Source organism: Apus apus, chromosome 3 (assembly GCF_020740795.1).
Source record: "Apus apus isolate bApuApu2 chromosome 3, bApuApu2.pri.cur, whole genome shotgun sequence".
NCBI classification, from domain to species: Eukaryota; Metazoa; Chordata; class Aves; order Apodiformes; family Apodidae; genus Apus; species Apus apus.
This window is the reverse complement of record NC_067284.1, coordinates 67,670,744-67,689,055: the sequence shown is the minus strand read 5'-3', so window position 1 is coordinate 67,689,055 and position 18,312 is coordinate 67,670,744.

The window sequence follows — 18,312 nt, the reverse complement described above, 5'->3', positions numbered from 1 at the left end:
TCAACAAAATTAGGGCTATGAATTCCTGAACTGGTATTTTATAACATTTTCTTTAAATGGTGTCTGTCAAAACCATAAAACCAGGGTCTCTGTGACATTCTCCTAATAGCATAGTGGAGATTCCTTCAACTAATACAGCACATCTTCTTAGGTTTTGTTTTAGACACTAAATCTGTATGTCTACAGGCCTATGCAGACCTTAAAGCATGCTGGGATTTACTCTCTACATTGATAAGGAGCACCCTCACTTTTTCCTAGCTCTTCCCTTGATATAAATAAATAAATGGCAATACTGAAAGTAGGTAGAGCCAATGCTAAGCTGTAAGCATTTAATGAAACTGAATGGTAGCAAATTTAGATTTACAGTAACTTTTCTACCTGGGCCTATTATAACTTGAAGTTAATGAAATGGTTTTTAAATCACCGGTTCTTAGTTTTGCAAAAGAAACTGGGTAATCTATGGGTAACGAAAATAAAACCATTCAGTTGGTTGTGAGTAGCAAAAGACTTCTGAAAAAAGAAATCCACTTTAAGAACTTCCTACATCCAGACTGACAACTGTATTTCACATCCATTTTCCTTGGTTGGGCTTTTTTTCCTTCAGCACAATACTGAACTAGGTACAGCCCTCATTCGTGCTGCCCATGGTCATATTTCTACGCTTGCCCAGTGCCCCCAACTGGAGACCCCGAGAATCACATGATTAGGGAGAGCAATAATGTCAATTGACTAAGTACTGAGTAACATTCTTAATTAGTTTGTAATGACGCCAATATCATATTTTAATTTATGTAACAGACATAATTACTTTTAGAAGGCGTTAAGATAAAGAGTGACAATATTTTTTAAAAATCTTGTTACTCAAAGTTGATTTCCTTAGTGGAGAGTCTGAGTCAGAACTGTTGACTTCAGTGATATAAATAGTTATTTACAAATTCTCAGTGCTATTAGACCTTCAAAGTCATCACAGTTAAAAGAGAATATTCTTGATACAGCATCAGTTCTGGATGTATATCTTTACTACTGCTAAGAATGATGCATGAACAAACAAAATAAACCAAGAATCTTATTATTTCCAGACCTCAGGTCAAGTGTAATAGACCTGACATTCAGAAAAGCTATTAGACGTATGAAATTAATAAATAGGAAATGGAAACAAACAGAGTTGAAACTGGAACCCTTTTTTTTTTTTTTTTTTCCCCCATGCTTTTGAGAATTTAGCAACTTCCTATTTGTAGACTCTACCAAATAATGGGTGCAGCACCATGGCCACTCAGACGGTGGGTATGCCCACACAGCAAAGAGTCGTGTAGTATGGCAATACTTTTATATAAGCTAGCTTAGCACTGGGAACATCCCAGTGATGACAGTAAGGAACTCAGCACAGGCTAATTGATGCCACTGAGGGGATGATCTCTCCGTGCAGCCAGAGGACCGGCTGCTACTGGCATCTGAGGTAGCTCATTTAAAGCCAGCTCGGGTATCGTTCAGCTCCTCAGGTTAGCATGTCACGTAGCTGCCTGCATGCCCAACAAACAGCTCTACCACTTCAGACCAAAGGTCCACCCAGACCAATTTTCTTTCTACAGCAGTGAAGAAAAGCAGCTGTCCAAGGAAGAGTAAGAACATGGCAAGTATACTTCCTCTGGTGCTCTCCCATAGTCCAACTATTTTCAGCTCATGAGTCACACAGGCTTGACATAATTCCTACAGGTAGTAACCTTCCATACATTGATCTCTCAAGTCTTTGACCAGTTTCTCATCCACAGTACCAGCACCTGCAGTAACTTTCGGTGGCATGTTCCACAGAGCTATCATCATTTAGAAGAAGAAAACATTTCCTTTTCTTTTAACCCTATTGTCTGTAACTCTATTTAACAGCCCCTTATTCTCGAAATGGAAGAGTAAACACCTATCCATCATCTCCATGCCACATGATTTTATACTTTGCTGTATTGTTTATTTTTCAGAATAAAGAGTCCCAGCCCATCCAGTCAGTTTGGGGTTTTTTGGGGTTAGCCATTTTACATCTTTGGTCATTCCTGTTACAACTGGCTTTTCCAGTAGTTTAAGATAAAGGCACCATAACTACACACAGTATTGAAGGTGTGGTCAAGCCATGGGTTAACAGTTGGATCTAGATGTTCACTTTCCCTTTCCTAGTAATTCCAAGAATTTGGGTTGCATTTTTAATGACTGCCAGGCATTAAGTCTGATGCAATGCAACTGTCTATCATAAACCCAAAATCTCTCTCCTAAGTGGTAATGGTAAACTCCAACCCAACATTTTGTATACAACACCAGGATCTATTTTCCCTAAATGCATTACCTGATGTTTACTTGTATTGAATTTTATCTGTAGTTTGAATTTCCAAACTGTAAATATAAAGTCTTCCTGCAAATCTTCTTAAACTGCCCTTCTCCTTACTATCCTGAGTAATTTTGTACCATCATCAACTTTCTCACTACACTACTCACCCTCTTACCAGATTATCTCTGAAAACGTTGAGCTGTGCAAGTGCCGGCAGTTCGCTACGGAACTCCACTACATGACCTGCCCCACTAAGAGAGTTCATAATCTAATCCTGCCCTTCCACTTTTAATCAAGTCTTTATGCATACATAGGCATTTTCTCTATTCACAGCTATTCAGTTTCTTCAAAAATCTTTGGTGAGGAAATTTACTGAAATCTCTTCAGAAGTCTCTGTAAACTACATCTACTGGGTCTCTCTGATTTACATGTATTTTGACCCTTTCAAAGAACTCCAGATGCATCCGTAAACCTGAATTTCATTTTACAAGAGCCATGCTGACTCTCTTCAAATTGTATTTATCTAGGTACTGACTGATTGATAGTCCCCTTATCTTACTTTCCATTTGGGTCTGTAATCTGATGGGCCAGTTTAGTCCCCTGGATCCTCCTGGAACATTTCGTAAGGGTTGGTGACACATATGCCACACTCTGCTTCTCAAATACCAAGGAATATTAAGTTAGAGTGACAGTGAGAGAGTTGCACATTATTTTTAGTGTTTCAGCAATTTTCTCTTTACATTTCCTTTGAACTTTGGACTGAAAACTCAATTGGTTAGTGCTGATTGTTCTCTAAACTCCACCCAGAGTCTCTTAAGTTTTAGACAAATGCTCTGCTGCTTTCCTTCCCTTTGTGCTATCCTGAAGAGGCCTCTGGCTGGGGAATGACCTTTATTTCATAATCTTCTCAGTTCTGAGCATTTCCTTTGTACTCTGATCATCAGTTAGCACTAGATTCTCTAAGAGGCTAATTATTACCAATATATCTGAACGATGATTTAGCATTCCCTTAATTGACCACCAACAGGCTTTTTCTAACCTCAGTGCTGTCTCCAGAATGTTCACTACAACAGGGTCTTCATCATCCTCAATAGCATTTGAAACTGTCAGAGTCTGTTGGCTACTCCAAGCTTTTGTGTGGCATTATGGAGTTGTAACGTGGCTACACATCTAATTGCCAGATTTTAATCCCTGCCATGCTCTGTGATTTAAACATATGAACTACCCAATGCCTCAGTCTCTCAATCTGACAGCGGGATTGAGTGTATCCTCAGCAAATCTGCTGGTGATACCACGTTGTGTGGTGTGGTTGACACCCAAGAGGGAAGGGAGGCCATCCAGACAGGCTGGGGAGGTGAGCTAATACCAACCTCATGAAGTTCAAGAAGGCCACGTGCAAGGTCCTGCACCTGGGTCGGCACAACCCCAGGCACAAATACAGGCTGGGGGAAGAGTGGCTGGAGAGCAGCCCTGAGGAGAAGGACTTGGAGGTGGTAGTTGATGAGAAGCTGCACATGAGCTGCCAGTGTGCGCTGGAGCCCAGAGGGCCAACCGCATCCTGGGCTGCATCAAAAGAAGTGTGGCCAGCAGGGCCAGGGAGGTGATTCTGCCCCTCTGCTCTGCTCTGGTGAGGCCACACCCAGAGTGCTGTGTACAGTTCTGGTGCCCTCAGTGCAAGAAAGATACAGACCTGTTGGAGAGGGTCCAGAGAAGGGCCACCAAGATGATCAAAGGGCTGGAGCACCTCTGCTGTGAAGACAGGCTGAGAGAGTTGGGGCTGTTCAGCCTAGAGAAGAGAAGGTTCCAGGAAGACCTTATAGCAGCCTTCCAGTACCTGAAGGGGCTACAGGAAAGATGGGGAGGGGCTTTTCATCAGGGAAGATAGTGATAGGACAAGGAGCAATGGTTTTAAACTGAGAGAGGGGAGATTTAGGTTAGATATTAGAAATAAATTATTCACTATAAGGGTGGTGAAGAACTGGAATGGGTTGTCCAGGGAGGTTGTTGATCCCTGGAGGTTTTTAAGGCCAGGTTGGGCGAGGTTTTGTGCAACCTGGTCTAGTGGTAGGGATCCCTGCTCATGGCAGGGGGACTGGAACTTGATGATCTTTGAGGACCCTTCCAACCTTAATGATTCTATGATTCTATGAAAGACAAAACCTGATACCTTCTAAGCATTTTGCCATGAAAGGAAATATGTAATTATCTTTTTCCCAATTATGAAGTAGTACAGTACTAAAAATTATCTGACAGTAGACTTCTGAGAGTTTATCTCAATTAAAAAGCTATAGTAGTGCCATTCTTTCATACCAAGAAAAACAAAATCCCTTAATTGGTGAATCTTCTCAAGACTTGTCCAAAAGTTACCTGAGTTACAGTAGAGTTGCTATTTTGAAATGTAAGTGGAAAAGATAGCATTTGGCAAATTTACCTGACTCCAAAGGATTTTTTACATGCTGCGCTGATTTGGTTCTGGCATGGTTTTGGTAGCAGGGGAGGAGCCCCAGGCGTGGCTCCTGTAAGAAGATGCTAAAAGCTCCCCCAGCTCAGGTAGCCAAGGCTGGTCATTAGAAAGACAATAGATGCGCCTCTGTGATTAACATATGAAAGAACAGATAAAAGACCTGAGCAGAGAGCAAGCAGAAGAGCTGTGCTGGAGAGGTGAAAGCAGTGCTGGGGTGAAGATCCCGAGGTTGGCGAGGAAGAAGGGGAAGAAGGTGCCCAAGCAGAAGTTTCCCTGCAACCCATGCCGAGATGGCAGCTGTCCCCCTGCACTCGTGGAGGAACGAGGTAGAACATTCCCTGAAGGTGCCAGGAGTGGTGAACTTGGATTTGCTGCCAATGGACTCTGATTATGCAGCTTTGGAAGACCCTTGTGCCAGGGGAGGTGGCTGTTCCCGAAGCACCCGTGACTCTGTGGGAAGCCCGGGCTGGAGCAGCCCCGGACCTTGTGGGAAGGACTCATGAAGGAGAGGTTGGTGGAGGACTCTCTGCCATGGGAGGGACCCCGTGGGGAAGCAGGGAAGGCCTTTGTCCTTCCCTTCCCAGTGTGTGTGTGGGGAGTTGACTTGAGCAGCCACTTGTCTGGTTCTTTGTTGTCATGATAGGCCCAAACCACGACATTTGCAGAATGACCCACATGTAGAATGAGAATAGCTCAGTCAGAGATTTCCTGGACACCTAGAAGACACACTTACTTTGTGATGGAAGGGCACGTGTGCCTTGGATTAATTTAACCAAATAGCTACTGCAGTCAAAATTTTCAATCCACTGGCAATTGCTGGGTTAAAAGTTGAGATCAGAACAAGATGAATTAGTCGGGAAAAAGCGAATATGGAGAGAAAATTTAAAACTGAGTTCCTCCACTGAATGGAGTGCAGCTATTTTCCATCAGCTGTAACAGGGATCCTGTCTTGTCTGGGATGGGTAAGCACAGCCTCTGATGCTGGCATGGTGAGAATTTCCCCTCTTTTTATAACCATCAAAACTGAATCACACAGGGCTTGTAACTCCTACATTTTTATCTAATCCCTGTGGTTTTATCATGTTTTTTCAAAGCTCCAGGTCTAAAATATATGTGATGAGGTGAGAACCTCCTTCCTCATGACTGTAAGGAAAGCCTTAGAAATTACTTGTGCATACTAACAAGTTTAGAAACCAAGAGAAAATAAATTAAATGTAATGCATTAGACCGTTAGTATTTCATGTTTAGAAGGAAATGTTCTGGTTTGTTTGTGCATGTGGGTCCTTTTTAAACTGGATATTTGAATGTCTGAGTTTGGCCATATCACATTTCTTTGCTAACAGCAAGACCATCCACAGGTAGAGGAAAGGGTGGCTGCAAGTTGTGCCAAGAGAGGTCTAGATTGGATACTAGGGAGAATTTCTTCACTGGAAGGGTTGTTAAGCATTGGAACGTTGAGTCATCATCCCTGGAGGTATTTACAAGACAAGTAGATGGGGTGGTTAGTGACGTGCTGTAGTGGTGCATTTGGCTGTGCTGGATTAAGGGTTAGATTTGATGATTTTAAAGGTCTTTTCCAAATAAAACAATTCTGTGATTCACAGATTCTAGAGAAACCACTTAATAGTGCTAATTATGAAGGTTTACCAATACTAGGTTCAAAGAAAAAAATAATCCTTAGAAATAACAGCAAGAGGAAGGAGAAATTAACTTTTGCAATTACCTGCCTTTCAAGTAATACTCTGCATCTAGCAGAAAGCAACAAGAAGCACTCTGGCTTACATCTATCTCTTGTTACTTTCATCTGAACTTCTCCAAAACGTTTTTGACCCTCCTATCCCTCTCTGCACTGACCTTTCCCTTTCCATCTTTCTAGAAATCGTTACTCAAATGAACAGAATGTTCCAAAGCTGGTTTACAGCACACAGCATAGTAGCTCCCTTAAAGAGAAGGGAAACTATTCTACAGGAAACTAAAGCAAATATTAAATTGCACAAACATGCACTGAAAAGCAGGAAATGCCATTGTTGAGAGTGCAAGCAGAAGTTCAACTCTGCTATCTTACACATGAAAGATGAAATATCTTCTAATTGTGTGACTAAATATTTCCAAATAATATATCTCATTTATCCTCCTCTGCATGTGCAGTAACTTGCACAATTCTGTAAAGAATGTGAAGAGAGCCTTTTCAGAAAATGTCCACACACAGTGCACATAGCAACATACTTAGGATTCTTACTTCCGTGCATTTAAATATACAGTCAGTCTCATTTATCTACTGAAGAAAACCTCAGTTACAAACTCAGATGAGCAGGTATCCGCAACCTAGCGTTCCAAAAGATTTGCAAGGGACTGCAATAAACCTAGAAGTCTGTGCAGCACAAAGGCATCACATAACCGACAATTATATTGTAAATAAATGTCTAAATTAAAAAAGGTGTCATGCATGCCTTTGGGAAAATGAATGCATAAACTGGTAATTATTTCAATCAGTGTGAAAGATGGTGTGTTAGGGTTTTTTGCAAGACATGTACAAGTACTCTTCAGCACAGGCAAGAATTCCATAAAAACGTTTGAGGGGGGATATAATAATCTTGCTTAAGCCAGAGGTCACTGTGGCAGAAACCACAAATGAGGAAAAGGTACCAATAAACCAAACAAAGTGCAGTATCTTCTTTGCAAAGAGGCAGTTCTAGCTCTTCGTTCCTCCTGGACATAGTGACTCCAGCAGCAGAAGCAGCTAGCATGAGTTAAGATTATTAATTCTAGCATCATCTCTAAAACAAGACACAAAACTACTACAGGAGACCTCCACGTGCAGTCAGTCAGCCTGTCACCCTGAGGTAGGAACAGCAGGTTCCTTTTACTGCGTCACAGCATGGGGCTCTGTGAGCTGCAGGCACCCCTTCCCAGGGTGTGTCTGGGAACCAAAGGCGTTCATTTCAGACAGATGAGTTTCAAGCCTCACAAAGCCCACATGGGGGGAAGAACTGACACAAGGGACAAATGTTTTCTGAGGCAGAGGGACGTGGGAGAGAGTATGTACAATCCTACACTTGCCTAAGACATCAGTATACTCAAGGTCATGATCTAAAGACATTCAGAGTGTTTCTTTTTCTATCCAGGTACTATAAGAGGCATTGAATTATCCCATGATCCAGACTGCTTCCATGGTGCCCTACCAGAATTCATGGTTGTTGGAGCAGTTGTTTAGCAACTATCTTCTAAAGCAGATAAGCTCATTCTGGACACAACTAGCTCAGAACTAACAATGCAATTATATCCTGAATAGTGGATTCCCTTTAAAAGCTGATCTGTCACAAGCAAAAGTAGAGAAAATTATATTTAATAACTGACCCCTTCACTCAATGTCTACAGACACTGAATGCACTATAGGATCCTGTTCTCTTTGCCAAGACTCTATACAATCAGTGTTCTAGCTGCTGAGAGTCTGTCCAGTTATGTCTGGCATTTCATACTGCTCCTTAAGTTGGAAAGCATTAGTGTACTACTCCTGTGCATGCAAATGAAAGGATATGAATGTCAAAAGGACTGGGCAAGATGTCCTACCTAAAAAAACCCCTGCTAGCATTGTTAAAGAAATAGGTGGTTCTAAAGAGGTATTTCAATGTTCACAGCCCAGCCTCTGCCATATGACATCTGCATAGTCATAGTGGAAAAATCATTTGAGTGTAAATTCCTTAAGTGAGGTCTCTAAATAGAATCATAGAGTTGTTTTGTTTGGAAAAGACCTTTAAGTTCATCAAGTCCAACCACTAACCTAGCATGCTGCCAAGTCCACCACTAAACCATGTCCCTAAGCACCACAGCTACGTATCTTTTAAGTACCTCCAGGGAGAGTGACTCAACCACTTCCTTGGGGGCAGCCTGTTCCAGTGCTTGACAACCCTTCTAGTGAAGAAATTTTTCCTAATATCCAAGCTAAACCTCCCTGGCAAAACTTGAGGCCATTTCCTCTTGTTCTATTGCTTGTTATTTGGGAGACTGACCCCCATCTCACTACAACATCCTTTCAGGTAGTTGTAGAGAGCAATGAGGTCTCCCCTCAGCCTCCTTTTCTCCAGACTAAAAGACCCTACTTCCCTCAGCTGCTCCTTGTAAGACTTGTGCTCTAGACCCTTCACCACCTTTGTTGCCCTTCTCTAAACATGCTCCAGCACCTCAAGGTCCATCTTGTAGTGTGGGGCCAAAACTGAACACAGGATTTGAGGTGAGGCCTCTCCAGTGCTGAGTAGAGGGGGACACTTCCCTACTCCTGCTGGCCACACCATTTCTGATACAAGCCAGGATGCTGTTGGCCTTCTTGGCCACCTGGGCACACTGCTGGCTCATGTTCAGCCAGCTGTTGACCAACACCCCCAGGTCCTTTTCCACCAGGCAGCTTTCTAGCCACTCTTCCCCCCAGCCTGTAGCATTGCATGGGATTGTGACCCAAGTGCAGGACCTGGCACTTGGCCTTGTTGAACCTCATGCAATTGGCCTCAGACCATTGTGTCAGTCTGTCCAGGACCCCCTGCAGACCCTTCCTGCCTTCAACCAGATTGACACTCCTGCCCAAGTTGGTGTCCTCTTCAGACTTACTGGGGATGCACTCAGTCCCCTCATCCAGATAACTGATAAAGATATTAAAGAGAACTGGCCCCAACACTGAGGCCTGGGGAGCTGGGTTGAACTCCATTCACCACTACTCAGGTCAGGCCACCATCCAGCCAGTTTTTAACCCAGTGAAGTGTACACCTGTCCACACCATCAGTAGTCAGTTTCTCCAAGAGAATGCCGTGGGAAACTGTGTCAAAGGCTCTACTAAAGTCTAGGTAGACAGCAAGCACAGTCTTTCCCTCATGCACTAAGCATGTCACCTAGTCATAGAAGATCAGGTTAGTCAAACATAACTTGCCTTTCATAAACCCATGCTGACTAGGTCTGGTCACTTCCTGACACAGCTGGTAAGTGACCAACTAGGGAAGTTCCCTTCCACATGCTCCAGAAACCTCCTAGACTGTTTCCTCTCTGCTGTATTTTATTTCCAACAGGCAACTGGTACATCTAGATCCCCCATAAGAACAAGGGCTAGTGATTGTGAGACTTCTCCCAACTGTTTACAGAACATTTTGTCTGCCTCTTCATCCTGGTTGGGTGGGTTGATAACAGACTCCCACCATGATATCTGCCATATCTCAACCCTATCATCACCATATTTAAGTCTTAGACAATCAAAACCCTCCCTAACATACAGGGCCACCCCACCACCTCTCCTGCCTTGCCTTTCTCTTCTGAAGAGTTTGTGGCCATCAGTTGGAGCACGGCAGTTGTGTGAGTCATCCCACCATGTTTCTGTGATGACAACTATATCATAGTTTTCCAGCTGCACAGTGGCTTCCAGCTCCTCCTGTTTGTTGCCCATACTGTGTGCATTGGTGTAGGTGCATTTCAGTTGCAGTATTGATCCTGCCATCTTTCTGAGGGGAGAAGCTTTAGTTCCCTCCTGATCATTCTCAGGCACTTCTGTGGTTTCTAGCCCGCCAATAACCCTTGTGTCTTTGCTGTCACATGGCTCTCCATCTCCGCTGAGACAGCAGACTGAGGAACCTCACTAGCACACTGTCCCACAAGCGTTGGCACACACAGCTCCCAAGTATACAAGCACTCCAGATGAAAGCCACAATAGCTCCTGATGGTCAGATGGGCAGGCAGCTTCCCACTCTAAGCATATTGCTAGAGGTATGGGTCTGCACAGCTGCACAAAATGAAGATTTACACAATGAATCCTGATGTTTGTGAATGCCCAGCTGAACAGAAGTTTAGGCGTAGGCAGCAAAGATCTGGAATTACAGTGACTGTAATGGTGCCTAAATCCTTTTGGGGATTTAAGTACCGTTAAGGTGATGTAGTTCTTGAACTAAAATTCAAGCCCTGAAGAGTATTTCTAAGTATGCATGAACATATGCATTAGTAAGGGAACAGAAGGTAATGCACAGTTTCCTTTAAAACAAATTCTGTGTAAATCTCTCAGTGTTTTTAGGTCACCCTAGTAACATGACCAACATTACCATAGAAGCATCGTATATGGAAAGACAGATCACTCCAACCTCATGAAAAGGTAATTCTACTTCTCTGACTCATGGTAATAAATCCACACTTGTGAAGTGAAACGGACAGCCACCAACCATCCTGAGCTCCCAATGATGTCAGGTGAGTTGACTATTCAATATGTGTAAATTTGAAAAAACACAGTAAATGTCATGCTTAAATTTATAATCCCCCAAAGTTCCGCATGTTCTGAGCAATTAGAATAAAATTACTGCCAGAGATATGATATATTAGAATAAATGACACTTTTAAAAGATACAGATGTTAAATCCATATGTGCCTTCGAGAGTCATGTTAAACATTTAAAAATAACCTCTGTGCTTTTTGGTGCATTTAGATTTTATAAGATTGAGAACTGGCAGAGGCCTCGATGGTTCTTGTTCTGTACCATATCACTTGTATGATCTGCACTGAATTTCAGAGGGAGGTCTCTTTTTGTCCCTTCCAGACTTTTACTTACTAAGAGTGCAGCGAGCTAAATTCAGAAGCGGGGTAAATGTATGCAGAAAATTCTGAGTCAAGTTTAACAGCAACCAAATGGCATAAACTATAATCCTGGTCTCTAAGATAAGCATATAATTGAGTGCAGTGGTTATTCTTTAGAGTATGTAAGATGAGAATCAACTTATAGGTAATATAAACTGTTCACAGATAGGTGCTGAGCAATTTAACTTATACTGGCTTGTAAAATGAATATAATATTATGTGGCTTATGGCAGAAAGCAGCAACATAGATGGCACTAGCATCTCTGAGCTCTCAATTACGGGTATCTACCCTCCCCAGTAGGCAAGCTACATTTTTAAGCAGAAAAACAAATACTCTCTCATCCCAAGAGTGTCACAGAAACTGTTCCAGTAGAGAATGTCAAGAATGAAATAGAGCATTTCTCTTGCATTCTGTCTTTCTGGATGAACAGAACTTGGAAGTGTTACAGTAAAGGGTAAGAGAAGTTAGAAAAAAGTTAGTTTTCCCTCTCTGGCCCTTTTTCAGCTCTAGCCTCACCCTATCCTCCCGTTATTCTCTGGGCTCTAATCTCCCTACTCAAGACCCAATCCACCAGCACATCTATCAACAGACTCTCTTTCCTGCAGCTCCCAAGACTCCCAGTGCATTCAAACCCAGCCACACTTGCCAGTGCTGCTGCACTCAGCACGTTCTCCACAACTTCTGCTGAGAGGCTGGGTGCATCATTAATGACAATTATTCCAATAGCACCTCCTGCCCAGCCTATGGGCATGAATAACTAAAAAGGAACTGTAAGATTAAACAGTTATCCCCAAATATATCAGTTATCTTCCTACACTTCTTCCTCTTAAGCACCTCCATTACACTTGTTTTGCATGTTTGCTGGGTGCTGAATTAGTTCAAGTTACTGTATTTAATCACATGCTTCTCTTTTAGGAATAATTTACATGCAATAAGAAGCTTACACCATGATTTAGGTCGTTGTTAAACCTGTCTCAGTATGCATTGTAATAAGCACTGCTTGGAAAGCACACATTAATTTGTGGCTGTCTTATGCTACCAAACAGCAGACCAATACAAAGTAGTGGACCATTCTTTGAAGTGCTAAAATCCAGCCGAGAAAAACACAGGCAGGGGATAAAGAGTTGTTTCAACTACAGATTTATCAGTGGGGACCAGGGAGATTTGATCACAAAGTAATTTTCTTATTTTAAATGGGTGGGAAACCCAGCCCATGAAACTTACTGGGAGATCTACAGTGTTCCACATATTCTCATAAAGTGGACCATTTCATTACTCAGAGTGAAGACTCGTTGTTTTTGTCACCGTTTGGGCCCAACACGACAACAAAGGACTCAGCCTCCCCACACACACTCACTCACTCTGCGATGAGGAGGACAAAGCTCATGGGTTGAGACAAAGGTCAAGGAGGGTTCTTCACCGATTAAGGTCCTGGGCAAAACAGACTCAGCTTGGGGAAAAAATAATAATTTAATTTCACACTAATCAAACACACACACAACACAGGCAATACAAAGAGCAGTGCTTGCATATGTTACTCCACCCTTCCCTTCTTCCCGGGTCCAAATCACTTTGTTCCCAGTTTCTCTCCCTCTTTCCTCCCAGAGGCACAGGGGGACAGGGGATGGGGTTTAGAGTCAGTTCACAGGCTGGTGGTTCCTGCTGCTCCTTCCTCCCCAAGAAGAAGGATTCCTTACAGTCCTGCCCTACTTCCCCACGGGGTCCCTCACATGGGAGAGAGTCCTCCACGAACCTCTCCTTCATGAGTCCTTCCCACAAGGTCCAGAGCTGCTCCAGCCCGGGCTTCCCACAGAGTCACGGGTGTTTCGGGAACAGCCACCTCCCCTGGCACAAGGGTCTTCCAAAGCTGCATAATCAGAGTCGACTGGCAGCAAATCCACTGGCCACAAAATCCAAGTCCAGTGGCCAAGTTCACCCCTCCTGGCGCCTTCAGGGAATGTTCCACCACGTTCCTCCACGAGTGCAGGGGGACAGCTGACATCTCGCCATGGGTTGCAGGGAGACTTCTGCTTGGGCACCTTCTTCCCCTTCTTCCTCACCAACCACTAGCAATGCTCTGCTTCCCCAGCACAGCTCTTACTTTCTTTAAGTGCTTGCTCTTCTCAGATCTCATCTAAATTATTTCGTATGTTAATGGCAGAGGCGCATCTATTGTCCCTCTAATGGCTCCTTGGCTGGGTTTGGAGCAGAGGGAGCTTCTCAGCTTCTTACCGGAGCCACCCCTGGGGCTCTTCCCCTGCTACCGAAAAACCCACCAAACCAAACCAGAACAGTTTCAAAAAGAAAAAGTAAAATCCCTTAACACAAAAAAGAAAGGTAATGAGCAAAACCATCTGTTTCAAACTCTTGGCACTAAAACAAAACATCACCTGTTGCTATTGTTTTACAATACTAGTTCTGATTTTCAGTGAACTCTGACCACTACACAACTATTCCCACTGGACATGAGCAAACAAACCCCTGTAAACTAAAACTTTGCAAGGAGCAAGCAGCACACTGAGCTTGAGGTCAGCTTCTGAAGCCTTGGAACAGATAGAAAGCTGCTTATTACCTCATCTTGCATCAGTCTGCTAAGAAACAAACCAAGGCAAATATATGTCTTTCAAACAAATTCTGACTAATCTGGACTTTAATCTGGAAAGTGCATGTTTTAGTGCATCTCTCAGGGGTAGGTGTAATTTTCTTGCTAATATACATCAGAAACATTTTCCTGCCTGTAAGTTTTTAGATGGTTACACAGACAGCCAAAATCATAGATTGAAAGTGAACAGCCAGTTCAGAAAATCTGGATTAATTTTCTATAAAAATCTCAGAAGTAGACAGAAAGTTCTCTTTGGCTCTACTGTCATGAATCTCCCATTTACTTAATAGAGCAAAACACAGAATGTTATTTTACCAGAGTGAAAAAACAGGGTAAATGATTGCAAACATCCCTTGCAGGGACGTGCCAGCAGCACTTATTGGATGGAATGATACAAGAAACTGAAGTTTGGCTCTGGGGTTTATATGCTACCATCCTGAGTTGGCAAAGATGGGAAACTGTGCCAAAAAACAATGAGACTGTTTAAGGCAGAGGGTAATGTATTAATTTGCTTTTTAAATAGGAACAGAGACAAACAGCAATGTAATCTGCAGATGAAATGTATGAGAAAAATAGAAAAAGAGAGAAAAATTATTTCAGGGGCCCCTCAGAAATGAACATTCCCAGAAGATAATTCTGAGAACAGATTTCCCTGAAATATTCTCACTCCTGAAAAATCATAGGGCAGCATATGCAGCCTGCGGAAGCAGACAGTTTCTTGTTCTCTTGACTTCTCTAAGAAAATTAGTCGCCATCCATAGGAATACAGGTAATGAAAGGAAATATTAGGGACCTGAGAAGAAGAAAGAAAAAGAGGTTCTTTTCACAGGCAATATGAATGATGAAGTCTTCTGCCTCTAATAACAGGGACTTCAGTTTAAACGAAACTGATGGCTGATTGTAACAGATACAGCAAAAGGCAAAGTCCAGTTTCTGCAATCTAGTCTTTTACTAGTCCTCTAATGAGCAGCTTGGTTCTATAAGAACCAATTTGATCCCTGAAACCCAAAAATGCCTAGCTAAAACAGACCTTTTAATCTCACAATGCATAGCCCTCCCACTGCTTCAAGGTGAACTGCGGGTATGCTATGAGTAGCACAACACTGAATCACCAAGCCTTGTGGCATTTAATTTCTAGTACAGATAGCAAGAAATAAGACAGAGCCTAAACACAGGGTTTCTATTCATCATCTTCTTCTATGAAATGTGGTATTTCCAGCATACGTTTCTCAATCAAACCATCCCCAGGTCAGCTCCTGTGAACAGCTCAGAGGCAGTAACCAGATACTGGCTGGCTGGAGCATATGCAACGCCAAGCAGAAGTGAAACAAGCTTTCAAATGCAATTTACTGGCTGCAGTTCTATTCCTTCTCCCCCACTGACTAAAGATAAGATAGCACATCAACACTTAATGTCCAAGTGCAACTAGCCTTTCCTCTCCCATCCTCCAAACAAGCATGATTCTTTGAAACGTTACTGTTTTCCTTCTTAGATTAACTCAGCATTATGTCAGCACATTACAAGAAGTACCAGTCCCAAAAAGATGCAGCTTTTATGCACGGCTTGTGCAAGACCTTTACATATTTCCTGCATTAAACTAGGAGTCTATCTTGCATCATCTTGATGTGATTCTCATATTTTAGTTAATTCAAAACAGCAGCGCATGCAGAAAGCTGTGCAGAGCTTGGCTGTTTAATGGGAGGCCAACATTAACCAGATACTCAGTCTAGTCACACCAAGGCTGCTGGAATTTGTATCGGAATGGTGATTATTCCCTCCCAACAGAGCTGGTTTTGGCGGCTCTTGGCAGGCTGGGCAGCATTGTCAGAAGCAGATCATTACAGCTCAACACGTTCCCAAAAGTCATAAACTGAACCGGGTTGGCTGGAAAGTGGTTTATACGTCTTCTATTTTTAGCTGACAATAAAAACTCGGTTACTTTGGCCCAAATCCTGCCGCAGATCGCCTTACAACAGGCTGCCTCTCAGCAGCTCGGGAGCCTGCCGAGCCCCCTGGCTTTCAGGGGGGCCCTGGGCTGAGATGCAGGACCAGGGCTCGGCGTGTGCCCCCCTCCTTGAGCCGCACCAGGCACCGGCGGCCTGGGCAGCAGCTACCGGCTGCTCCGTCGTCATCCCGAAACTCTCATTGACAGGCTTTCACTTTCTGCCGGACCCCGGGCCCGGCTGGGCTGGCCGCCGCCAGGGGACACTGTGGCTCCGTGGGCGGTGCGGGGGGACCAGGGATGCGGGGGGAGCAGGGATGTGGCGGGGAGCAGGGATGCGGGGGGGGAACAGGGATGCTGCGGGGAGCAGGGATGCGGGGGGGGAGCAGGGATGCGGCGGGGAGCAGGGATGCGGGGGGGGAGCAGGGATGCGGGGGTGTTCCCTGCCGGGCAGGATGGCACGGCCCTCCCCGCAGCTTCCCGCGGGGCTCCCGGCGGATTGAAGGGCGGTGCGGGGCTTGTCCTCTGGCCTCTGTGCCCCCGGGCACGGCAGCCCGGCCCCTCGGGGCAGCAGCTGGTCGTGCTTTCCCGAGGTAGGGCTGGATCCGATCCCGTGCGAGCCCCCGGGGGGGCTGTCGGCGCGGAGGCAGAGGCCGTACGGGAGCTGGGCGGTGCGTGACTTCCAGGCATGTGGAGCCCCCGCAGCCTGATGGTGCGTACGGGGACTTCCCCCTTATTTCAGCAAGCCCAGATCCAGTAAATGAAAATTCTGACCCTGCTAGTTATCAGGATGGAGAGTCCCTGCAGGCAATTTATAGACTGTATTTCGTTACTGATGAAATATGGTCACCGGGATTTTCTGATGGCTTTCAGGCACAGCCCGGCGAGGTGCCTTCGTGAGAGCAGACCATGGAGCCGGCATGGGTGACAGGCAGAGAAAGAGTCTACATCCATGGAGCCTGTTTCAGGGCATGGAGAAGGGGCCGTGGCTATTTGGGCCGTACCGAGCATTTCCAATCATAGCTGCACACATGGCTGCTCAAGTCCCTAAAATGGCCATTTTAGCAAACACGGACTTTTACAGCATGAGGGGATCGCGGCACATCGGTCTTGCTGAAAATCACGTAACTGTGAACACACTGCACAGTGGTACAGTTCCATCAGCACTGTTCCAGTGTAGCCTTCAATAACAAGAGCCTGAACAATTAGCTCTGCTGATCAGCAAGGCTGACTATCCCATCTTGCCAACTCATCTGCATTGCTTCCAATATCGAGTTATTTCATGTATTGCACACTGCGTTGTGCCACACAGATATACTTTTAGAGAACCAGCAGTCATGGTGATTTAAAAAGTAAGCAACCCAGAAGAGAGTATATATATAAAAATAACAAATCCATTAAACTCTCTCTAGCCACTTCACTACAAAGACTGGGAGACACCTCAGGGAAGTCTGTTCATTAGTAGACAAGACTAACCTACTTTGCTGATTCTGCTGTAGAACCCGTAACTTCTGGCAACAGGGTGGTAACAAACCACAGTCATCTTGACAGGAACTACCCCCGCAAGTGAAGTTACGTTGTCTTTGAAAAGCTGAGCAAAGGAACATGTTAACTGCTTTTTTAAACCAGGCACATAAAGCGGCTGACACAATGGTTAAGCAATTTTGGAAAAATGTTACCCCAAACAATTCTCTCTCCGTGGGAAGCAAACACATTTTATATCAGGTGCAAATTTCCCATTTAAACAGTTTTATCTTAAGGCTTTTAGTTTTTTACAGCTACTTGTCCAATCTCTAGCCAACACCTCATTTACTGCTCCTTCAGTCGATGTTTGGAGACCTCTCAGAGAGATCCATAAATCCTGGACTGTGCTGATCGTGCCTTCTCAGCAAGAACAACATGCATTCAGGGGCTGATCACCCAAAGCTTTGTCCCTCAAGGCAGCGAGTTTGTTGTAAACTCAGGAAGGATTCCCTGGGCATCACTTTTTATGTGATTGTTCCAAACTCTTAATAAATACTGTGGAGGGCAAGTCTTAAATGAATTGATACTAGCCAATTTATTGGATTTTTTTACATTATTATTATCACTGGAAAAATCAGAAATTACTGGAATGTGGGGCATGTAGGGGAAAAGCACACATGAATTATTAAGAATGCTTAGCATTTTGAGTGGACTTTTTAGGAGCTAAATCTCACCTGAGAAAATTGTTAGTGTTTGCAGCTCCCAGGAGAGTCCTGTGGAGCATCATACTGCATGTCAGAGTAACATCTCACCTGGGAGTCCTGCTCATTGCTTGAGAATCAATGTTCTGTACATCACATGCTGTGTAAGACATTTTTCCACTACTGAACATTTTCCAGCTCCTTCTGTAATAAAAACAGTATGAGGAAAC